Source organism: Sturnira hondurensis, unplaced genomic scaffold, assembly GCF_014824575.4.
Source record: "Sturnira hondurensis isolate 20B ecotype Veracruz unplaced genomic scaffold, ASM1482457v3 Scaffold0003090, whole genome shotgun sequence".
In the NCBI taxonomy this organism is placed as follows: Eukaryota; Metazoa; Chordata; class Mammalia; order Chiroptera; family Phyllostomidae; genus Sturnira; species Sturnira hondurensis.
This window is the reverse complement of record NW_028075721.1, coordinates 7,829,205-7,854,378: the sequence shown is the minus strand read 5'-3', so window position 1 is coordinate 7,854,378 and position 25,174 is coordinate 7,829,205. Positions and strand designations below refer to the sequence as shown.

The 25,174-nt window shown below is 42.6% G+C and overlaps 1 non-coding gene across 1 annotated transcript; it reads right to left on the bottom strand.

Moving 5' to 3' along the window:
• Window positions 1–5,716: 5,716 nt before the first annotated feature.
• On the bottom strand, window positions 5,717–5,819 carry LOC118983979 (U6 spliceosomal RNA). Its single transcript, XR_005065833.1, has one exon. It is a non-coding gene; the product is annotated as a U6 spliceosomal RNA (small nuclear RNA).
• Window positions 5,820–25,174: the final 19,355 nt, after the last annotated feature.

Below are 25,174 nucleotides of genomic sequence, written 5' to 3'. Positions count from 1 at the left end.
ACTGAGAGTGAGAACATCAATCCAGTTGATCAAAACTGTGAAAATGATAGAATGAAAATCCAAAATGATGATCCATCTGGTCCCATTGAGGGTGGGACAGAGTCAGGGACCAAAGTGCTGATTTGGCAGCCGGATCATCCGCACAGATGCAGTCTGGCCCCCGTGTAACTTTATGTCTTGCACTGTTTGATTTGCCATCTATTTCGATTAAACTGTACCAAATAATGGCCAAATCTCTTCCTCATTCTGTGTGGTACAGGCAGCTCAAGGGAAAAGATTGGGCCAGGAAAGCATTGGAGATAAATGATTGAATTTTTCTCCTGTCCATGAAGCAATCTGATGAACTGCGTTGAAAATCTTTGCTCTTGTGATCACAGCTGTAGCCCAGGAATACAACCCAAACACCTACAAGAGATGCACAGTTAAACTAGTTGCTTGTAATATGCTGTGTCATGAAACAGTGTTACGCTGCGGGTACTAAGATTGAGCATTGCAGCTGCCTGTTTGCATTGCCTTTTAAAACTCAGTGTGGCACTTTATTATTATCATCATTAATTATTATTATTATTAGCATCCAGAGGAATGTGAGCAGACATTGTGTCTTAATTTGGGTTTCCCTAGAAGAAGACCTATGATGAGATGAAGCATTGGAAGGCGACTCCGGAGTCATCAGTAGGGGATGCACATATGACACAGGGAAGAGAGGACGGAAATACAGGCTGCGTGCATCAGATGATTTCTGCTGTGAGCCTTGGGGCCAGTCCCACTCAGGAACTGGGGGCAACATCGCTGAGTATCCCAGTGTTCTCCCACCTAAGATCCGAAGATGCTGAGTAGTGCCCCCACCAATCTCGGCTGTCATTCACTGAGGGCTGTTCCTGGTGATACTCCTTACGTAGCAGTGATGGCTGGCTCTGCACGGCCTAAGCATGCTTGGGAGAAGGCAGAGAGCTGCATGTGTTTGTCATAAAAACACCATTAATAAGTGTGGAGCTTCGAAGTGAGAGCCAAGGTTAGGAACAGGGCACCACTAACTATACGGATAATTAGGTACTCTTATTCCCATTACACAAAGATAATGTCAGGCAAGTCTCTTATTTGTTACGCTTTAACATTTCTGAGCATCTGTCTACCTCCTTGGGCTGGTGGGTTGAGGTAGGTGCCGGGAGATGTAAAAACAAAGAAACATTCCTTTGAAAATTCAACATCTCTAAGAGTCCACAGCTCATGTAGACTAGTTGCTTGTGGGTTTTTTTGGTCTTCTGTCACTGTCAAGTGATCTGAGTGAGTCTGAGAGGAAGACTTGATCGAGTGGAGTTTCAGGCGCTGTCAGCACAACAGGTCAGCACAACAGGTCGGCCACATGCCTTCCCGAGTCGGGGCTAAGAGCTGTGCCGTTCCCCATGTTCGCTGCTGTATCCCCACTAAACGCTACATTACATTCTAGCTTTTGCTTCTTCTTAGTTTTTTTTTTAAAACTACATTCAGAAAATCATTTTTCCCTGACTTGAAATTCCTAAGCAATTATTGTACCCTTGTTGACATTTCACTGTTACATCCACATCCCCAAAAGAGTAGTTATGAAAATATAATGTGAAAAAAGAGAAACATCATCATTTTAATTGGTGAGGATTAATCAGATTATAAAAGCCTTCCATATTAACCTCAATGAACTGCTTTGAAGTCTCACCTCCAAAGCTGATGTAAAGGTAACCTGAGCTGTCCTGTGAGGGCTATTTATATCCATTAATTGTTACAACACAAGACACCCCGGGTCTCAGCTGGTTGCATTTCTTCTGTATTTGAAATGCGCTTCTCAGCAGAGAACCGAGGACACCATTGGGACTCATTTGAGTCTGACTTTCACATTAATTTTGCTGTGCTGTGAAGAGCAAAGACAAAATCAATGTCCATCAGTGATTATTCAAGGTAAACTATCTAGTGATATTGAATATCAATGGCAGCACCAGGCATAAAATTTACTTAAGATTTGTTGAGTTGACAGCCATTTATTCCAGTCTTGCTTCATTTTTCATGTTGCACCAATTTTTTTTTAGGAAAATAAAAAGAATTACAAGGAAAAAAATTCTACTTATTCCATTTGCCAAAACCCAGATCTATTTCGGAAGGTAGAGTAGAATTAAAGTTATAGGATTTTACAAGCCTAAATAAGAATATCTTTCCAACTGGTAGAAACAAAATATTTCACAGTGCATATTGACGCAAAACCACGTGATTCAATTAAATTTTCATAATGAAGGCTCTTTGTAACCCGTGACTGAACTTGAAAAAATGAAGTACCCTGAGTAAATCTCTTAGGCTGAATACATGCTTATGGCAAAAGAGTCATAATACCTCTGGGCTTAAAGTTTTATTTGTTTCAACCATTATGTTGAAATCCAAAAATGCTCTCAATGACATGTTGTGTGTTTGAAGAAATTACAAACAAAACCAAACAACAATAGTAAGAGAATATCAAAACCTCTCTTTTATCATGCCTGAGGCTCCAATATGACTTTCTGGTCGGATAATAGTAGGAGAGGGGATGCGGGAGGGAAGGAGGGTCTTTAATGGGTCCACGCTGGGGCCACAGGCAGCCTGGAAGGTACACTTTCCCATCCGATTGAGCTGGTAATGTTAGCCAGACACATACATCATTTCTGCTCTTTCCACCTGAACTACTGTTTACACATTCAATGTGGTTGAATAGAAAAGACAGGGGAGAAATTCAGGCGTCAGGTTTTTCTTTATCTTTCTGACAGCAAAGTCAGTGTGAGTTGTCTGTGTCTTCATCGGCTATTTTGCCACAGTGTACTCAATACTTGGTGTCTTGTGTGGGAATTATCTTTCAAAATATTATCTTGTACCTTTCAAAAATTATATTTCACCCTGGCTGATGTGGTTCAGTGCATCGAGGGCCAGCCTGCGAAACCAAGGGTTGCTGGTTCCATTCCCAGGCAGGGTGCACACCTGGGTTACGGGTCAGGTCCCCATATTGATGTGCAAGAGGCAACCACATATTGATGTTTCTCTCCCTCTCTCCTTCCTGTCCCCTCTCTCTAAAAAAAATAAATAAGTGAAATCTGTAAAAAAATTATCCTCCATTTTTTAGTTTGCTCTATTACATAATTTCACATGAGAACTTTAGGATTTAGCCCTTAGGGATATTTGCTTCTTTGTTTGTTCACGTGGCCGGTTCCCGAAGGCCAAGGGCAATGCAATCAGGTAAAGTTGTTTTTCAATTAAATTTATTGGGGTAACATTGGTTAATGATGTTCTGTATATTGTGAATATTGCACCGTGTGCTCACCAGCCAGATTCTAATCTCCTTCTGTCACTGGACATGTGACCTGCTTCACCTTCTTCACTCTCTCTCCCCATACTGAATCAGATAAAGTTTTATCCTTTCCGCATTACCTCCCTCTTTCAAGAGCCTGAGGTTTGACCTGATCTCTAGGCTGGAAGATGTAGGGCTGATGATGAACTACCGAGCATAATTTGGAGGTCCTGGGTTGACATCTGGGGCTTGGGGACAGGTCTAATTAAAAATCAGTGCATGCATGTCCTACATTCGCTCTAAGCCTTCATCGGGGCCACTGCAGGGCTGTAGAACCTGTGCATCAGAAAGGCCCACGGGTGCTGGAGGAAGGGCGTAGCGGGGGGTGGTAGCCAGGGGTGCCAGGCAGAGTGGAGAGTTGCAGGCAGAGGGCACGTGGGGGCGTATGCGCAGTGGATATGGAGACGAATGGGGTAACGCCCTGCCTTCAAGGAGTTCACAGTATTGCGAGGGAAACGAGTAGATGCCAAAACAACTGAAGCTTGGAGTGACAAGGTAATAAGAACAATAGCTTTACAAAGAGGAGAAATACATTCTTAGATTTCCCAACGTCGGGGAGATTTGACTTTGTGGGACGGAGGAGGGCTTTAGAAATGTGGCAGAAAATGGCGGGCTCTGTTCACGTGGCCGCATTCAAGGCCAGATCTCCAGCCTCTGCATCCTTCTTAGAGAAAATCAGCACTCAAGGCTGACATTACGGCCTAGTAAATTCCTCTCTTCCTGGGTAGGGTCAGGGCGAGGGCTTATAGGTGTGAGATGGACCACCTATACCTATTTCAGAATTTTTATTCTATGTACTGAATCCTATACATTTGGTTTTCAGTAAATGTTGATACGTTTCTACCCTCTACACTTTATTGCCAGGTGGGCATAGGACAAGTTTATTTTTATCATTTGATTTTCATGCCTCACATAACACCTGGAATGAAAGGGTAGGCTCTGAAAGCGTGTGTTGACAATAAATATGAGCCCAGAGGAGGCAGCCTGTGTCTGGGAATTCAGATCTCAGTTTTCTTGCTAATTACTCTCAAACCTTACCAATCCACTTCAGCAGCTTCATTTTCATTATATGTAGAATGAGAGGTACAACTATTTATGCCCAAGGAGGATAACTACTCAAATTTTTTTGTATTAGTTTTGCCTGTTCTGAGAGTTCAATATAAATGGAACCATAGAGTATGCACTCCTTTGTTTCTGACTTTTTCCTCAAAATAGAAATCTTGAGGTTTTCCATTTTGCTGGTGTATCATCACTTTGCTAACTTAAAAACTTCAACATTGTATTAATAAACCACAATATATCAAACTGCATGATTATACTATTCTTGCAGTATCTGAAGTAATCAATAATTCACATATGAGTGTGCCATTCTCCTATTGGTGAACATTTGGGTTGCTTCTGCTTCTCAACTACTATAAATACAGCTGTTCTGAATATTTTTGTGCAGTCTTTAAGTGTCTCCTCAACTTACTTTGGTCTGTCTCCTAAAAATTCAGTCTGTTTGATATTGGACATATTTATCCCTCCACCCTCTTTCCTATCTAGACACAAAGACATCTATTCTTTTTTCTAGATTTGTCCAGATAAAATTTGAATACATGGACTCCCCATCCATTAAATGGGTGGACATGATTACTTTTCACTCCAAAGACATATTTTACAGAGAAACACTGCATGTGTTCTGCAAAGATAAGCTCTTTCTTGTGGCAGGTTCTATCCAGTTCTCATCAGATAACTTTGTCTTCTTGTCATTGTTTGCAGTTATTGATGGATCAGCATCTGACCTTCCTGGAACAGTCAAAAGTAGGCTCAGTGGCTGGTGTCTGATGCTTACATGCAGATCGATGTCCAAGTTTCCGACACTGGACACGCCAACAGGTCCCTTGTTAGAGTTTTCTGTAGAGTAGAAAAACTAAAAATGGCCCCTGGACATGTCCTAATATGTTAGGACAGGCATGAAATGCAGTTGTCCTTCTGATAGTTGTTCAGAAAAAATGACCGGAAAGTAGGCTGTTGGCTAGAATTCAAATGGTTGGTAATGTCTGAGATTGGCTGCTTTCTGGTTGCTTGGTATAACCAGAGGGCAGGTAACTGGGATGGAAGGTTAAGGTATCATCTGCAGGCCAGAATAGCCTTGTTGATAAACAACATCCCCTTGTCTTGATTTTTTTCTTGAGGTAATTCTCTAGTATCTTCCAAATTAGGAACTTATTCTATACTGGGTTGTAAAGAAGTTTATTGACAAAGAGTAGTGTGGGATGTGCCACCTGAATTTCTTTGTTTTCTTTCAATTTCATTTTGTATTGGTGTGAGCTGTCGAACTTAGTGGTTAGACAACCCTATGCTTTACCTAGTGTTCCCATCACTATCTTCAGTACCAAAAATACGAAACGCTTCACAGATTAGTGTGTCCTCCTTATACAGGGGTCACGCTAGTCTTCTTCGTATTGTTCTAGTTTCAGGGTATGTGCTGCTGAAGCAAGCAAGCCATTCCAAATGTTTTACACATGCAAGTGTATAGCACACATATCCACATGCATCCCACGCCCCCCCCATAAACATATGTAAGATTAAAATTTGCCAGGTGTCCGTAACATGTCTGTGATCTACCACAGTGAAGTGGGCAACACGACCGCTAACCTCAGTTCCAAGCCTAAAATCCCCGACAGAAAAGTTTGGTTTATTTTTGATCCTTCACCACCTCCTTTATTTCCTTAGATGTCTGTTCGTTATACCACACAGAGTCAAAGAAAGGCACTGGAAAACCTGTGTAGTTGACTTTTATTAGTGCGTTCAGATAGAGATTTGCCTTCTTCTAAAATATGGCTCCCGTAAAGTTGGAACTTGGGCATAGTCGAGCCTAAAGAAATAGTATGGCCTCGGTGCTTATCTCTATGTTGTTATCCTCATTCTGCCCGTCGCCTGCCATCACCTACCCCCACATTTTTCCGAAGCTGTGGAACTGGCACAGTCGCCACCTGTGAAAAGTATAAGCTCCAAGCAGAGGCTGGTGGTGCCAAGACAAGGTTCCCAGTCTCCAGTTAGAAAAACAGAAAATGACATTGTTAATTGGAGGATGAATATCTTGAGAGTCGTGCCAATATTCCCTTATCTAACTGGCCTTTCAAAATTGAACGCACTCACTGGAACCACTGGCTCAGATACTGTCGCTCTTCTCATTGTGGGGGAGATAATTTCAGGACTTTTCAGTCAGTCTCTGTTCCGTGAAGATTATATCGAATTTAAAGGAAGGGAAAACCAATCCCGTTAGTTTCATTCCACTTTATGGGGAGATATGCAAACCCCATTATGACAATGTACTTTATTTTTCATCTAGAAATTTTCATCAGACACAGTGCAGAGTTAATCTGCTCATAGACAAAGATGTTAGTTACTGCAATTCAAAATGAAAGAGGCCATAAAATGTATAATTATAATAATTAGAGTCATAATATTAATGAGAGTGGAATTAACACATTGACCTTCATCTTATTCTACAGGTAAAAACACCAAATTCTGAGGATATAGCTGAAAAAGGTTTTTCTACACCTTGTCTTCTCAAAAGCAATTAATTCCACATAAAAAAGCGTTATTGGAATTAAAATAGTTTTAAAATATAAATATAGTATTAATTTCTAAGGATATTCTGGCCAATGATTCAAAATAACTCTTGAAACTTACTAACGACATCATCTTACTCACTATTTCATAGAGATATGTGGCAAATGGTAGGCACTTTATTTGAGTTTTCTTGATTAATAAGTGCGCAAACAATGATATCAGTATTCAGTACTTACTTCACAGTGGTATTTAAGTACCTAAAATGTTTGCTATTCATCATCACAAATTTGGAAGGTAAATATTGAAATATGTTACACAAGAAAAGTAATTGTAACTTAATTCCACGGTTTAGAAGAAACCATTTGTTGCATACCATGATGGCTCATTTCTTTCTAGTCTTTTTTCTAAGGATATTAAAAGCAACAATAATGATAACTGTGATTATACTCAAGTACAATTTTGTATACTACTTATTCTAGTTAATCTATTTTCAGATGTTAATTTATCTCTTTGGACTGTAAGGACCAGGAATTCATTTAAAGAAAATGAACCAACCAACAGAAAACAAACCACAAAGAAGGTGGTGGTACATTCTTGAGTGGTCGCTCTGGCCTGGACTTGGGACTGAGACCTGTTAGAGGTTGGGACGGCTCTGGTCCCTTTTTCTCCCTCCTGACTTTGTTCTGTGGCTGCTCTCTTTCCTCCGGGAGTCTTCTTTCTTCCTTTTATCACCTGGCTCATCCTTGCCACATCTCTAGAAAAAGCTTCAGAAGAAGCCAGTCTGGTTGGCATAATTATTTTCCTTTGCCCTTATTAAGTGAGAAAGAGAGTGAGAACACTTGCGTACCATCCTCTGGCTGGGCCACAGGCCCCTGTTTGATCAAGCTCCATTTCCAGTTCCATCAGTGGCAATGAATTTGTACAAGAGCCTGATACAGTTTCACTGAGATTTTTTTTTTGTCAAGCCACTTTCTACTAAAAGGACAAGTTGAATGGGTATGTCTAGTATATGCCATTTGTCATGTCATTGTAAACTCTATTAACATTTAATTTATTCAGAGGATATTTTTTGAGTGTCTACAATGTACCAACACTGATGTAAGTCCTAAGGGTACATCAATAAATGAGGTAGATGAGAATCCTTTTCTTCATGGGCCTGAGAGTCTATTGGGCAGAGTTCAACAGGAATGAATGAATGAATGAAAGAAAGTGTGTTAGGAAGAAAAACAAACTAGGGTAAGACATGGAGAAAAATAAGAGAGACAGAGGTGCTGATGTTGGGGTGGGGTGTGGATGGGTGGGGGGGTTGGTTTACAGTTTAGGTTGGCCAGGGGAGTGCTCTGAGATTTTACTGAAGGTTTGAGGAGTAAGCCATGTAATTTAAATTATACTTTTATTACTTTGGTTAAGTAATCTTTGTAACAATTATTAAAATTCATTAAACACAGGTTCCCAAGGCCATTCAATGCATTTTTGGGGGTCTATTTCTCAATCTTCAGACCACCTGTTACTCTTCCTGTTTCACAGAAGAGGACTTGAAACACAGAAAGAATTGGCTGCTTGCTTGTGGTCTGTACGTTAGTAAATGAAAGAACTTGAATTTCCAGGTCAGATTCTGGAGCTCTGCTCTTAAACGCTACCCCTGTTCTGCCAGTGTTGTGCTGGTTTAAACAAAATCAAATAATCCCGCAACTGTACAAAGGAGAGTGATAAATGCAGCACAGATTTCCCATCCAGGGTGTGCAAAACCAATGTGTTTTGATTACCGCCCCCCCCACCAGATACCTTTTTAGGTCTCTTTATGCACATCAGTGATCGTACACCTTTCACCTCAGTAAAACAGTACGGTATGTGATGTGCTGTGGAGTCCTTCCCACTCAAAGTATGTTGTGGGCATATTCTGAAGTCAGTAAGCACAGAGCTATGCTGTTTTTGGATTGAATTTCAAATATTTTGTAGATGGACATAGCTGTTTAGTTCAGCAGTTTTTAAATGACTGAACATTTACATTATGGAAATGAGTCTGGGGTTCTGTCTACGCTCACTCTCTTCCTAGCCATTCCTAACAGCTGATGTGGATTGCTGAAGGTCAATATTAGTACGAGCAATTAGTGGCCACTGTGAAGGTGACTAGAATGGAGGACACAACTATGACAGGCTCCTACAGGAACAGAAGCTTCTTATGACTTCTGTCACCAGTGTTTTAGGAATTTTTAAACTCAGCAAATAGAAGTTAACTATCTCTTAATCTTCCATTTATAGAATAAATGGATTCCAATCAGGGTTTGGGCAAGTCCATTTACGGTAGGATATTAAAATGGAATTGCAAGTCACCTCCTCTGGAGAGGTTGTCATTGTGAGGATAGTGCCCATGGCTGTGCCCAGTAGCTCTCCATCTGTATCACTCCCCATTCTCACACTTACTGGGCTGTGTTTTAGTTACTGCTCCACTTGTCTCTTCTCTCCAAGAGGTGATAAGGTCTCTAAGGAAAAAGCATGTGTCTCTCATTTCTGCGTCTTCAGTACAACACTCCCTGTCTCTGGCATCTCATGTGGGCTTTAGACATGTTTTAGAAGGAGAAAGGAAGACTTCAAGGGAGGGGAAGAGCAGTTTAGCTTTGTTACTGGAGATGAGCCATAGGTGGAAATTGAAGGATGAGATAAAAAGTAAAAATCAAGGAGAGGAGAGAAGAAAAGTTGGAAGACATGTGACTCAAAACACTGATATTGTCACGTGAACAATATTGTTCCAGTTAAGTGCATAAATATAATTTCTGAAGAATAAAATATTCATACCAGGGAAAATACATCCATTTACTGAATTATAAACAGTATTTTTTTAAAAAAACTTACTTTGTATGTTCTACTAGAATCTATAGAAAGGCTGTTTGTTGTCTCCAGCTTGAAAAGCTGTAGTATATTTCATTTCATTCTACTAAGGTTATTGTTGATGCAGTTAAAGTCTTTATGGAGGATCTACCCTGTGTGCAGTGATTTATTAAATAATGGACATTTAGATTTGAATAATTCAAGCCCCAAGCCCGAGAAGCACACAGTAGAATAGAATATTCAGGGTATGGCGTGATACAGACAGTTATGGGAACATGTTTATTATGCAGCCTGTATACTGTGCAAGAATCTCAGAGGAGCAACTTCTTTAGGAGTGTTCTAGAAGCTTTAAGAAGGAGGTGACTGCCTTGGCAGAGTGGTTAATAGGAGTACGTGGAGAGGGGAGAGAGAAATACAGATGAGCCTAAAGAAAGAGGCAGATGTCAGATCGTGGAAGATTCGATGTGTGGAGCTTGGGCTTCCTCTTGCAGAGAGATGATGAGAAACCAGATGAGGGATGACTCTAAGTTGCTTGGAACCTTATAGATTGACTAGAAATTGGTACATTACAGAGACACAAAGACAAATTCGATGGATCAGCTACTTCTTTATGCCAAGTGGCCAGCCTTTGGGGCAAGGACATATTAACATAAAAAGAACAGAGATGCCCAACTCTTGAATTTCCCTCATCAGTCCAGGTAGACATCTTTGGTATTCTACAAATGATAAGGCCTGCAAATGTTAGGGGTCCCTCTGAAGCCCAAAGTGGTTACATGAGAGTGGCTGGACCTCGGGGTAGGATTTATGAAATCACCCAGTCTCAGGTCTGGAGGAGCTTTTGACTTCCCAGTCTAACTCTTGTATCAGATTCCTACGTAAAACAGGCCAGGGAGAGGCCCATTCTTACACGGGCAGCTAAGCTGCTCCTAAGAGATGCATCTCCGTGTAGGTCTTTTTAGCACTTGGGGTGTTCTACAGTTGGAGCCAAAGTCCTGTCCACTCTACTCTCACACTCGCTGGCTCTGCTTCTTTCCTCTTGAGCCCCATGGATCACAACGCATTTTGTTTTCCAGGGTAAGTATCATCCTTCAGTCATCATGGTGTTGCGTGATTGTACGTCCACCTTCTCCCTTTGTTTCTGTAACCTTACCTCTATGACCCCTCTCCAACTGTGTTCTGTTTTTTTTTGGTCATGTGCCTTTAAACTGCGGAATCCAATATTGGAATCCAAGATCAAAATTCTCACCACTGCTGGCATGAAAGTGAGACATCTACAACCTTCAGGACTTGGGGAGGAAAGAAAGGCAGACACTTCTACATTTGCATGGTGGGTACAGGTCTAAGGAGAGAGCTCCTTCTCAGAGGCAGTTTTCTGTGCAATATTAGCATTTATTCACTTCTGACCTTTGAGCCATGGTCTGATTTTTCCAGGCATGAGGGTGCCAGCAGGGGCTGCTAAGTAACACAGCCAAGCTTCTCTGCTGATCCCTTCACTCTCCCTGCTGTCTCACGAAGCACTCTCCTGTCTGATCAATTCTTTCTTACCCAGTAAGAAAGAAGCCTACAGAGCTGCCCAGCGGAGGCTCCAAATGAATATTGAGTGACTCCCTACACACTCATAGTCTGGAGAAACGTAACGTGAGTCAGAACGTTCTGAGATGCTGGGTAGCAGGAGAAAGGGAAGAATCGTATCTGGAGTTCGCAGCAGCTTTGCACCGGGGCCATGCTTTTTCATTGCATCCTGATGGGGCAGATTTACCGAACATTCAGGACATGTCTCAGAAGGCTTTATTTTTGCACTTATTCATTTGTTGTTTTTTTTTTAATAAAAATTTTCAGCTTTTTATTCTAGGTTTTTCTCCATTCATTAAATATATTTATTTCTTTAGCAACTGCTACGCGTTAGAATCTATGCCAGATGCTTGGAGTATTAAGTGTGAACAGGAAGATCAGAGTTTCTCCTCTGGTGAAATTTACAATACGTGTATACACAGCCACTCACACTAACACACACACACACACAGAGGAAGAGAGAGAGAAGAGAGGTTGAATATGTAGCAACTGTGCTCAGTACTTTGAAGGAAACCGAAAAGTGCAGACGTGATATTGTTCAGAGATGCTTTCGATGGGATGGTCAGGGAATGCCACGCTGAGGCTGAAAGGTAAAAAGAAGAGGCTTTACCAAAATCAGTGTATTTGGTGGTCAGGGCTGCTGTAACAAAACACCACAGTTTGGGTGCTTGGATGCACAGAAATTTACTGTTTCACTTTGGAAACAGAAGTCTCAAATCAAGGCATGGGCCGGGCCATCCTCTCCGGGGGCTCCAGGGAAGGACCTGTTCCAGGTTTTCTAGCTTCCAGTAGCCTCAGGCATTCTTTGGCTTGGTCGTGTTCTCTTTCTGTCTCTTTACACTGTCTTCTCTCTCCATTTGTCTGTCTCTATGTCCAAATTTCTTTTTGGTATAGGGACACAAGTCACATTGGATAAGAGCCCACGGAATGACCTTATTTTAATTTGATTACCTTTCTAAAGCCCCCATTTCCAAATAAGGTCACTGTTTGAGGTCCTGGGGTTAGGGCTTTAATGTATCTTTTTTGGGGGGGTGGGTACATGGTGCACAGTTCAACTCATCACAATTAGGATGGATAGTGTTCTAGGCAGAAGAAACACATGTTCAGGTCCCTGAGCTAGAATAGAGCGTGGGGAGCTGGAGAAACAGAAGGCTGGTGGTCCGAATAGAGTGGGCAGGGGACCAAGTGTCAGGAGGGGACAGAGGGGACTCTTTGGTCACTACAGAAACATTATCAGTGCGGATAACTCATCCATTTTTGCTGCTTACATCTGCTGCAGTAGCTTTCAGGGGAGATACAGAGATTGTTACATTTTGTCTTTTCATCTCTGTAGTTCATGGGGTGCAGCGGGGACAGGAGGTCCCTGACTGGTCATGGTGGTTGCCAACTTAGATAGAAAAATTAATTTTTCTTGTAAGTCACATTGCTGCTTTTGTGTCTCCTGGCTGGACCAGGAACAGTTGCCGTCCTGTGAATCACCTCCAGATAAAACTGTGAGACACAGCTGGGCCTAGGCTTTGCATCACGTCAGAGGCAGGTGCCAGGTGGCTTCCTCCAGGGAGCACATACCGCTCTTCTGGCTACCAGGTCTGCACCAGGAAGGCTGGGTGTTTGCTGCAGCAGGAGAGGATGTGAAAATGAACATCGTGGAATCACCGCCTCACTTCTATCAAATGGTTTGGGGTTCAGTAGAGTTAAGACATTGGACTTCAGGTCATTTGTGTCTTCAGTTTGCCCTCCCTTAATCCCCAGAGCTTTTCATATAAAAAATACATTTGCATGACTCTGTATTTACCTTCTGGATGAGGTTATTTCTATTTCTTTACCCTGTGTTAACCTACTCTCAGGTTTGGAAGTCTGTGTTTCTTATTTTATCTCACACACTTAAGCCCCTTGCCAGACTCCTTCTCACTGGAGGGATTAAATGGAATTTATTTTGTATATATTTTTAAATTTCTTGCATACATTGGCACTTTAATCCTTAAACAGCCTTGCAAGGAGCCAAAGTGTGGAGAACGTAAGTGGTCATAAGGCCGTGGCCGTGCACCTGGGGTTAATCTCGTGCACGGGGAGCCTGGGTTTCAACCCCAGGCCGTGTGATGACCACAAGCTAGTTGGTAAACCTTGCGGAGCCTCAGTTGTCTTCCCTATAAAATGAGGGTGGCGATCACACCCCGCAGAGCTGACATACACGTCAAGTGAGTAAACGTGCGCGGAGGTCTCAGTCTGGTGTGTGCCGAGTGCTAGTCGTTAAACTCTGGCAGGCACCTATTGTAGAACTTACCAGCTATGTGCACTTGGGCAAGGTTTTGAACTTGATGAATTCCTCATCGCTAGTGTTCTCGATCGGCCACTGTGTGGAAGCTTTACTGTGAGGAGTAAAGGAGACAGTCCTCGTTAGGCATTCAGCAGTCCATGGGGCCTAACGAGTGTCGGGTGAGTTGAAGTCAGAGAGGGAGATGCTGAGCACGGTTTTGGAAACTGGGGTACAGAGGTTGGATTTCATTTCATTTCTTTCTTTTATTTTTATTTTTTTGGACAGAGGAAAGGAGAAAGAGAGGGAGAGAAACGTCAGTGTGTGGTTGTCTCTCTCCTGTGCTCCCTAGCCCTCTACTGGGACCCGGCAACCCAGGCATATACCCTGAACTGGGAATTGAACCGGTGACACTGTGGTTTGCAGGCTGGTGCTCAATCCACTGAGCTACACCAACCAGGTCTGGATTTCACTTCAAATGTGCTTGGAAAGTCTTGGAGCATTTTAACTAGAGAAATGATGGGACATGCTATATGTCTTAAAACAGCAACAACAACACTGGTCCTTATGGAAAGGGGAAGTTTGGGTAGTGACTCACGCAGAGGGAAGATGATTTGAAGAGACCCAGGGAGAAGACAGCTGTCCACATGCCCAGAAAAGGATTGACACAGATCCTTTTTTCATTGTCCTTAAAGGTGTCTACCCTGCTGACACCTTGATTGTGGACATCCAGCCTCCAGAACTGTGAGACAATAAATTTCTGTTGTTGAAATCACCCAGTCTGCGGTCCTTTGTTACGGCAGCTCTCGCAAACTAATACATACCCCCTGGCCATGCAGTCCAGGTGTTACAATTATATGCAGATCTCAGGGTTGCCATGGCCTTCCCACTGGCCTTTGAGCGACATGTAGTTTACTGGAGTGCTTCTCCAATTTTCCGTGAACCGCCTGGAAAGACTGTTGAAACCCAGAGCCCTGTGCTGCTGGGTTGGTGCCCAAGAATGTACATTCTAGCAAGTCTCTGGTGCTGTTGTCACTGCCAGTCTGCAGACAACCCGCTGAGAGGCACTGGTCCCGCACGATGCCTGCGACAGGGGACTTCTTCAGGAAAGAGCCGATGAATTAACTTTAGGAATTCTGCTTGAGTTGGAGAATGGAACAGGCAAGTGGTCCCTCTTCTCAGTCAGTGATTTTTAATTGGAGACATGCACGGGATCTACCGAATTTCAATTTCTTGGGCGTGCGTTCAGAATATGTATCGTTTGCTATAGGCTTTGTGTCAGAGAGCTGCTCCAAGCAGGGCACCGTGTGAAGCAAGGTGCTTTAACAACCGTACTCGGGTGTTGCTGGGGAGGACGAGGGTTTGAGGGAAAGAAGCAATTGCTGCAACCAGCAGTCCACTGCTGCAAGTGATTGAAACCGGGGGCTGGGTCAGAGGATGCTCCTTACCCGTGAAGTGGGCTCCCCATGACTCTGACACGGTGTCTCCCGGTGCACTCTGTGGTAGGTGCATCTTTGCTGAGTAAATACAAAGTGAACCTGACGGGAAAGGAGACCTCAGCAGTCCTACACGGGCAATTCTGCAAGCTGTCTGGCCGTGGAATTAGTAGAATGTTTGCTCAGGGAGAAACCGCTGACACCGACTCGGCTCTCTCCGTTTCTCAAGGGCAGAGTTAGCCTCGCCTCCTGGCCTGCGCTGTCACCCGCAGAGGGAAGATGGCTTCAGAGGGACAGGTTACAGAACAGGTCGGCTGGGCATTCCCACCCTCCCTCTGTCCCCGTTTGTCATCTTCCTGGCAAGGTGAATTCAATGCCCAGTAATTCCTCCTGGCGTTCGGAGAGCTGTGGGACACGTATATGTGAGAAAAGTCATCCCAGCACTAACGGGATTAGCTGAGCTTTGTAACCTAATCACTGTGGCTGGAGAGAATCCGGAGAAAGGCCATGGGCAGGAGGCTGGAGACGTGAGATGTGAGGATGAATGGGAAGTTTTCTTCAAATACCAAAGTGTGTGTGTGTGTGTGTGTTATCTAACTCACAAAGGCTGACCCTCGTTCCATTTCAGGGGGCTTGTTAAATATGAAATGGGAACATGCCTTATCTTTGCCTCCCCGAGAAGTAATCCCAAGGACTGGCACGTAGGGTGCTGTGAAAGCTTTGTTGAATTATTAAATCAAGGCCATTCTGCAGCTAGCTTAATAATAATAGAAGCAGCAATTAATTAGGAGAGGCAGAGCGGTGTGGCAGAAAGAAGACTAGCGTTGTGGGCAGACACTAGGTTGTACTTCTATTTATCCATCACTTGCTGGAGGGACTGGAGATAACGCGATCTCTCAGGACCCCTGATTTCCATCTGAGAGAGACCGGACTGATTTTTCTCCAATGTCCTGTTGAATACCTCCCAATGAGTAAGGTATAGCGAGTTAACTTTTACCTGTATGTGTCTTGTATGTCGATCAATAAGGTACACTCCGAAGTCTGGGGCCACCTGTGTTGCAGATGCCATTTGAGAGGACATAAATGTCTCGCCTGAGTGATTCAGCTAATAAACAGAAAAAAGTGCAATGGTTAGAGCGCAGATTATGCAATTTGGATAGGACTGGTGTTTGAAACTCTCCTTTTCCATTTACTAGCTGTATAATACTAGGCAAGTTGTTCAGATTCTCTGGTCTTCAGCTTTCTTATCTAAAAAAATGAGGAAATTGATAATATATGATTGTAACTATTTTTGGAAGAGGTGGGATTTTTTAAAACTTTAAATTAAATTCATTGGGGTGACATTGGTTAATAAAATTGTGTAGGTTTCAGGTATACACTTCTGTAATATATCATCTCTATATTGTATTGAGTGTTCACCACCCAAAGTGAAATCTCCTTCACTTACCATATATTTAAACATCATAATTCTTTATTTTCCTTGGAGATAATAGTGGGGTGAAGTTCAGGGATGTCTAATGTTAAACACATTGTTCTCATTCATTAACAGTCATGAATGGATTAACTATTGTGATTTGATTCAGAAATGATTAAGACAAAGGTCTGGCATTCAAGGAGAATATGGTGTAATAGAGGCCCATGCATTTTTATACTAATTTTCTGTGAACTAAAAGACAGATCTTTGAGACCTTCATGTTTGGGAAGATTGCCTACTCCATATTTTAATGCAAGGGAAGGGGCGATGTAATTCACCTCATGCGCTGGATACACAGTGCCAGCCACAAGGCATTGCACACCACACACATGTGTTGCTTTTTTTCTCTATTGACACTCCTTCTTCTGGTTCACAGACCTCATCTCCTTGTCTGAAAGCGTGCTTGAGGAGCCGTGTGAAGAGAGGCTGAACTAAGCAAAGAGAAGACAGGTGGACGGCATGCCTGGTAAGGAAGGGACATCAAAAGCTATTGTTGGCCAGATGGTGAGCAGGAGATGTGGGGAATGGGTGGTACCTGGCTAACATGGGTAAGGTCTAGCTTTTCCGGAGGAGTTGATTGTACACACGTGCGTGCAATGAAGTGTGGGAAATGCTTTTTATTAATACTGCTGAACTTATCTAGGCCACCCGTTGTTAAAGAAATGAAAAAATAGAGAACACAGGTTTTGCACACGAGGAGACATTGAGGTTTCCAGGCAAAATCAAAGAGATTAATCAGTAAGTTATTGATGGAAATGACTACAGTTTACTTCCAGATAATTTTCTGTTGGATTCTCATGATAGCACTTACTTTGTCATCAAAGTTTTATTTGGTGTTCTTTCTGCGATAGGTACTAGTTTGAGTCGTGGATAAGAATTGGAAAGAAATATGCCAAAGTTTATTAAGGGATGTATGACAGTAAGCTATGACAATCAACAACATGGTTCATATTAGTTACTACAATGAAGGTATATGTGGGTATTGCCGGACATAATAAATGAAGTCCTGAGAGCAGATTTCTCAAAAGAGGAGTTTAAACATTTGAACAGAGACATATCTCTCTAAATGGATGATTAGTTATTCTGATACCCTTATCATAAAAGGTAAGATAACCTTGGTGTGTCTTCCTCTAACCAAGTACAATTTACTAAACAATCTACAGGTTCAAAAACTTGATCGTATAGGGGAGGTTATGAGTATAAAGTAAGACTCAAGCTTCAGTCTCAGGAGTTGAGATAGTGTATGCGTGTCTGTCCCTTCCTACCTCTGTTTCCTCTTCTCTTTCCGTCTCTGTCTCTTGATCTTAGATCTGAGAGTCCTTGTCCGGGAACGCTTTTGCAGAAATCAGATCACAGACATTTCATCAAAATAGCCGCTTTCGGAGACTCTCCCCCAACTCTGTTTTTGCAGGAGATGAGACGAGAATAATGGGCAGCTTTTAGAGCACCTCTGAATCATGAATTCTGACTTCTGCCTGGCTTGTTTTGTTATGAACATTTCATGACTATTAAAAAAAACAATAAAAAAGAAACACTGTAATGTCGAAAGGCCTCATGGGAGAATATATAATTTAAGCAAAACCCAAACTAAAACATCACAGGCTTATATCTGAGTTTTTCATTACTAAGAAAGGTAACGTCTTTTTAATTTTTCTTTCCGAATGGAAGATACCAGATGCGCATCTGTTACCACGACAGTCTGTTTTAATTGGCAGTTGTGGCCTCCGAGTGATTTTAGATTGCTAACAGGCTGTCACTTCAGCTTCTGCTGACTTGCATGAGGCTTGAATGCCTCCCTGCTGGGCCAGACTTTAGCTTTCTAGTTGAAACTGTTGGAGCACCTCAATTGATGACAGACTTAGAGGAGATTTAAATAGTCCACAGCAATGCAACAAAAATGCCTCAAGAGTACAAGTGCGATGTTTCAAAAGTGCTCTGAGACCCAGAGACACACGCGGGGAAGCGTGAGACAGATATGAGGCACCAGAGTTTGGAAGAATAAGGGCCTCCTGTCGGATTGAATTATTTTAACATACTCAACAGGTGATCAGTCACCTCTGCATATAATCAAATTTGATCATTAATGTGGCAGAATTAGAACCCTGGTGTTCTGTCCGTTTGTTTGCTTTGTCCGTCTTGAGGAATGCATGGAGAAACTTCTTTTTTTTTATTTTTTTAAATTTTCTTTATCTTTAGAGGGGAAGGGAAGGAGAGAGGGAGAGAAATATCAATGTATGGTTGCCTCTCGTGTGTCCCCTGCTGGGAACTGGCCTGCAACCCAGACATGTGCCCTGACTGGGAATCAAACCACGATCCTTCGGTTCGCAGGCCCACACTCAATCCACTGGGCTACACCAGCCAGGGCAAGAAACTTCTATGTCAAATCAGTGTGGTTCGGTGTTCAATCAAAGTACAGTTGTTGGAAGAGACTGGGAATGGAAGGTTGTAAAGGGCAAAACCAAACATGTGGAACTGGGAACAGGAGAATCTGGAATTTAAACTGGCTCTTCTCTTGGTTGACTTTGTGATTGATGACTTGTTTTGTGAAGTAGGGGTATAAGGTATTGCAATTCTAGAGATTTTTCTCTGGTAAAAATACTTCAGAATTTTTATTCTCACTTCGTTCCCTGGGCATTTTCCTGGCTTTCTGTTTTTCTACCCTGGTGATTTTTGCCTTCTTTGGATTTGTAGTCCCAAATATCTCATGTGTTCTCTGAGAGAGAAACTTGTACATAGAACAGGGATTTAGAGCAAGACAGACGTGGGCATGAATCCTAGATCTTGGGAAAAGTGTTTTACCTTCTCTGAAACCCCTTTATCCTCACCCATGAAATATATATACCTGAGAGGGACAGACTGGGCATTGACATAAAATGCTCAGTGGTTGCTGAGTGATCGGTGTGTGTGTGTGTATGCTCAGCATTGGTAAATACTGGCCAACAGTTTTCCAAAGTGGTTGTACCCATTTACACTCCCACCACCAGCAATTTATGAGTGTTTCATGTCCTCTACATCCTTGCTAACTGTCTATGTTGCCTATCTTTTTAAAATTGTGCCATTTTGGCATAGTATAGTTTTATCACAGCTTGATTTTAATTTTTCTGGTGATGAAAGAAGTTGAACATTTTTTCATATACTGGCCACTGGCATACCCTCTGTGTAAATTTCTCATTCAAGTATTTTTACCCATCTTTGTATTTGTTGTTTGTCTCTTACTGCTGTTTCTAAAGGACGTGTATTTTGAATACAAGCTCTTTGCAAATTGTCTTTTGCATTAGGCTAGGGCGACTGCAACAAATTTCACACAGTGGGTGGCTTAAAACAGCAGAAATTTATTCTCTGACAGTTGTAGAAGCCAGTCTGCAATCAGAGTGTCAGTAGAGCCATGTTCCTGCTGGAGGCTCTAGACAGGGGGTGTCCAACCCATGGCCCACGGGCTGCATGTGGCCCAGGATGGCTATGAACGTGGCCCAACACAAAATCATAAATTTACTTAAGATGTTATGAGATTTTTTTTGTGATTACATGTCACAATGTATTTAATGTGTGTCCCAAGACAACTCTTCTTCCAGGGTGGCCCAGAGATGCCAAAAGGCTGGACTCCCCTGCATGGTTGTTTTTTTCTTGCCTCTTCCAGTTTCTGGTGACTAGAGCCATTTCTTGACATGGGGTTGTGTGACTTCTCTCTCTGCCTCCATCTTCACATGGCCTTCTCCCCTGTGTCTTTGATACCTTTTTTCTTTCTCTTGTGTGGACACCAGACATTGAACCCAACATGGGATATTGGGTCTTTGATCCTAAATCCAGGATAATCTCATCTCAAAATCCTTAACTTCATTACACCTTCAAAGACCCCATTTCCAAATGAGATCATATACATAAGGGACCAGGGGTTAGCCCTTCCACATATATATCTTTTGGAGACACTGCTAAACCTATTAGAAATGTATTATAAATATTTTCTTCAGTCTGTGGCCTGCCTTTGCACTCTCTTTATTGTATATTTTGATGAGCTGATCTTCTTAATTTTAATGAGGTACAATTTATCTTTTTGTTTCTTTCTGGTTAGACATTTAGGAGTCTTGTTTAGGAAATGTATGCATATTCCAATGTGATAAAGTCTTCTTCGTATATTTTTTATTCAAGGTTATTAAGCTTTTTCTTGTGTGTTTAGACCTACAATCTATTTGGAATCAACCTTTGTGAATGATGTGAGGTAGGGGTTAAATTGAATTTTTCCTCCCTTATGAATATCTAAGTGACCCAGCCCTAATTATTGAAAAGGCTTACTGTTCCCACTGTACCGCTTAAACATGTTCAGAAAACAAATGGCTGTGTGTGGGCCTGTTTTTTAATGTTCTGTTCCACTGGTCAGTTTGTCTAATTTTGCACCAATACTGCCCTGTCCTAATCACTATGTCATAAGTTTTGATGTCTGGAAACATAGATTTTCCAGTCTGTCCTTCTTCAGAATTATCTTGAAAATATTTGATCTTTTCAAATTTCTCTACGAATATTACTATTAGCTTGTCAGTTTCCATATATGCACAAACTCACTCTCTCTCTCAAACACACATGCACACAAATGCGCACACACACACACACACACACACACCCCTGCAGGGACTTTGAATGGGGTTGGATTTAATTTATAGATTTATTTGGGGAGAATGAACATTTCTTGAATTTTCTAGTTGGTGAACATTGCCTTTTTGCAATTTTTTTGTTTTCCTAATTTTTCTCAATACTGTTTATTATTTTCAGTGGGGCAGTCTTGCACGTCTTTCATTATATTTACCTTTAGGTATTTCTATTTTAAAGTAATATAAATTATATTATTATACAAATTCACTTTTCTCTATTCATTGTTGCATAACTTTTGTATATGAATAGACCTTACAATCCAACTATTTTGCTATATTCATTTATTTTTTTTACACTTATTTTTTCCCTTTTATTTCTTGTAAGAACAGATGAACTCTATCCTCCTAACAAATGTTTAAGGTTCTGTCTAGTACAATGTTAACAATAAGCATGTTGTCTCATAGCAGACTCTAGAACTTAATTAATCTTGCATAACTGATACTTTATTCCCCTTGAACAGCAGATTCCCATAAATTCATTTATTTTAATAGTTTGCCTATAAATTACAGTCATGTCATCAGTGAAAAAATGAAGGTTTTGTTCCTTCATTTCTGGTCCTTACAGTTTTTGCTTTCCTTGACTTATTTTACTAGCTACAACCCTCAGTATGTCGGACAGAAGTGTTGTTACACAAATCACTTGTTAACACAATGGTAATTACTTCTTACTCCATTATTTTCACTTCACTACAGCATGCCCTTGTAGGGCTCACACCATAACTAAATTTGCTCTCTTTGACCTGCCTATTTCCCCAATTAATTTTTCGGGGGAGCGAAGCCTCCGTGCCTCCTCCTCTCCCTGGACCCTCTCGAAGCCTCAGAGATCTCCAAGCTTCTCAGAACTCTGCCTCCCACCTCTGAGCAGAGCGGCTTTCCTCCCTCTCCTTTCTGCTCCCATGTCCTCACTGCCTTTGATCCGTGCCTTCTCGTGCTTTTCAGTAACCTCCTCAAGGATTTTGTTTTCTGCAGTCTCTGTTCTCCAATCTTCTTTCCTCCCCTTTTCAGCATGGTTTGCCCATTTCAATTCCCTCAAAAAAAACAACAACAACCAGAAATAGCTTCTCACTGAAGGAAGAATGAAATCACTATTCCTTAACTTGCCATTCCTGGCCATTCAAGATCTGGAGAGAGAGTAGGGCCTGGTGAGCAAAACATGGTTTTGGAGCAGGTTGCCTTGAACTGTGCCGACCCACTTACCACTGGATGACCTTGGGTGTGCTGTTTCATCCCTCTCTACCTTGGCCTCCTCATCTGACATAGTACCAGCATCCACCTTACAGACAGTATAAGGATTAAATAGGTTAATGTATGTCAAGCACGCTGCATGGTCACCTAGTACGTTTTATCAAACATTGTTTATTAGTGTGTGATAAAAGCTTTTCTTTCCAATAATGATATTGATGACAAATTACAGTCAACGTTTATGAAGCACTTAGTATGAACCAAGAACATGCTGAGGCACTTGACTTGTGACGTCTAATTTCATCAGTGATAGTCCTGTGTTACAAATCGCATTTATAGGACTGAGCAGAGGTGACGCATTTTCTGCGCCTTCTCAAATGTGCTTTTGACTCGCCTGTATCCACGCCTTCGCTCCTCACTCCCCTGTTTTCCTAAGGCCGTTCTCCAATTACACTAAAACCACCCTACCCATCCTTTGGTGCTCTGTGCAGACTCTTTCTTTTTCACCATCGAAGAAAATGGATTGGACCAAAAATTAGATTCCGAGTTACTGAGCACATTTACTGTAAAATAAGACTGTTAATTCTTCTCCCCGAAGGATCCAAAGACAGTCTTACTGTGCGTTAGACTTTCCTCGTCCCTTCGGATCCAAAGACAGTCTTACTGTGAGTTAGACTTTCCTCGCCCCTTCATTAGCCCGGTTGATTCTTTACAAACCGAAGACACTGACCTTCTGGCTCTTTCTGCAGTGTCTAGACAGTCTCAGCTTGGCTCTTCCAAGAGGCTCGTCAGACTGAGCTGAGTTAGTGCGGAGCTTGCAGCCAAGGACGGACTCTCAGCACGAGGTGTCAAACCTAAGACAGCTAGTGCTGGGAGCCGGCGGAACGAGGCTCTCCCTGACCCTGCTCTGAGGTCAGTGCACCCACAGAGAAGTGGCAGGCAGGCTGGGCTCCCTTTCACGCCTCGAATAATGAACAGCAGGTATTAATCCTCACCACATCCTCCTCATGCCTCTGAGTGTGTGCGTGCCCATGTGTGCACACGTGTGTGTGTCACGCGCATGCACTTCGCCCTTAGCAAACTCTGTGCGCAGTCTGTGACCTGTTACTTGGAAATAACTCACCTGGCACCACAAGCGGCAGAGAGGCCCCCAAACTGGACAGTGGTAGCAGCAGAGTGGGGTGTCCTACAGTGTGTTTTACGTCTGGGGGAACTGGGGGCAAATGAAGGGCAGTGCGCCCCCCAGGTGTTTCTGTTTGGTCTGTTTTCTTGCCTTGCCCCAGTGTAGACGTGTGGGCACAGGGCTCACAGGCCATAGAGCCACTGAAAATCTTCACTGGATGCTTCTGGACCGAAATGATGCTGCTGCCCCCTCACACGTAGATGGTGCCAATGGACATGGTCCGCCCTGTTGCTGGTTCTGTAACTCAGAGGTCTTGCTGGACAGAGTTCCTCGTTCTGGGGATTTCTAACCTGGGGGTCGCGTGTTTAGGGATACAGACTAGTTTGCCAGCATGATGTAAAAGGCAGAAATCAGAATCTGAAGTTTAAATTGTTTTAAAGAAGGGTAGGCCTACACTCTCAGGTCACCAGGGAATATAGCATTACTTATATTGTCTCAAGCCAGCTTTTTATAACTTTTTTTTTACACGTTTATTGGTCACGCCTGGCCCCTGAAGGAATATGAATTTGTGGTAGCTGTTCCGAACACGGTTTACTACTTATCAAGGCCTCAGAATCATTAACTCTGAAGAGGCCTTAGACTCTGCAACTTAGAGTCAAGTGGCCATCAAACTGGATTTTTAAAGTTATTGTTAGAAATTGGAATATTTTCTCTAAACCTGGGATAGAGATGCACTATATCAAGCTAGTAGAAGTGCAGCTGCTTGTGTCGAGGGGGTGGGGATGAGACGGCGTGGGTGGGGGAAGGGGAGCGCTCAGTGCTGGGCCCTTGCTTTCCTTCCGGCCCGAGTCACCTCTGTAGAAACCAGCCTCTTCAGTGCTCTGGCTGAAAACGACTGATAGAGCCACTTCTGTTTCCCAGCTCTGAGGACTGGGGTCTGGAGGTCACTTAGACCAGTGCAGTGTTCCAGGCAGTAGTTTCCAGGCGATGTTCTCTCTGTTCTCAGTGCATCTAGTATGTTGCCCTGGCAAACCTTTAAAATTAGCTTTATAAGCCCCCCTATCCCCGCCAAAGCCATGGGTTTAATTATCAGGATCATTGAAACATTTTTTATATCAATAACTTATACATGTGCAGTTTACTTATAAATGAAAAGCAATCCATTGTTAAAATCATTTTACTTATTGATTCTGTGGTTTATTTGTTTGTGCTTTCACTCTGTTTTACGAACTTGACTGGTGAAGTGTCTCCGTGTTGTGACTGTGCCGTGTAATGCAGCGGCACACACACAGGCGGCGCAGACCTGCAGCGTCCGTGCCGCCTCTTAGGGTTCTCAAGCCTGAGCAACTGCGACAGTAGAAAGAGCGTGAGGATTGCAGGCGAGAGGACCAACCTGAACTCACACTACAGGTCTCGTAGCCACGCCCCCTTCAAACAGCTGTTTCATCTGACCAAGTCTCACTCAACTCCTTTTCAGAATAAGAGTCTTAAGGCCTAATTGACAGGGGTGTTTTGAATATTAAGTTGTATCACGTCACGTCATGTTCGGTGTTTGGAATGAAGCGGGCAGGCAGCAAAAGTCCTCTCCACTGTACGTACCCCGTAATTGTAAGGGTCGATTTATCTTCATGGCCTCCCATGCGGCCCCCTCGCACATGTTAGGGATTCAGGAAATGTTTCTGAGCGATGAATAAATGTTCCTGAGACACGGAGAGTGAGGCTCGCCTTCAGAGGCGAGCAGCATGTACAGCATGTACAATCTG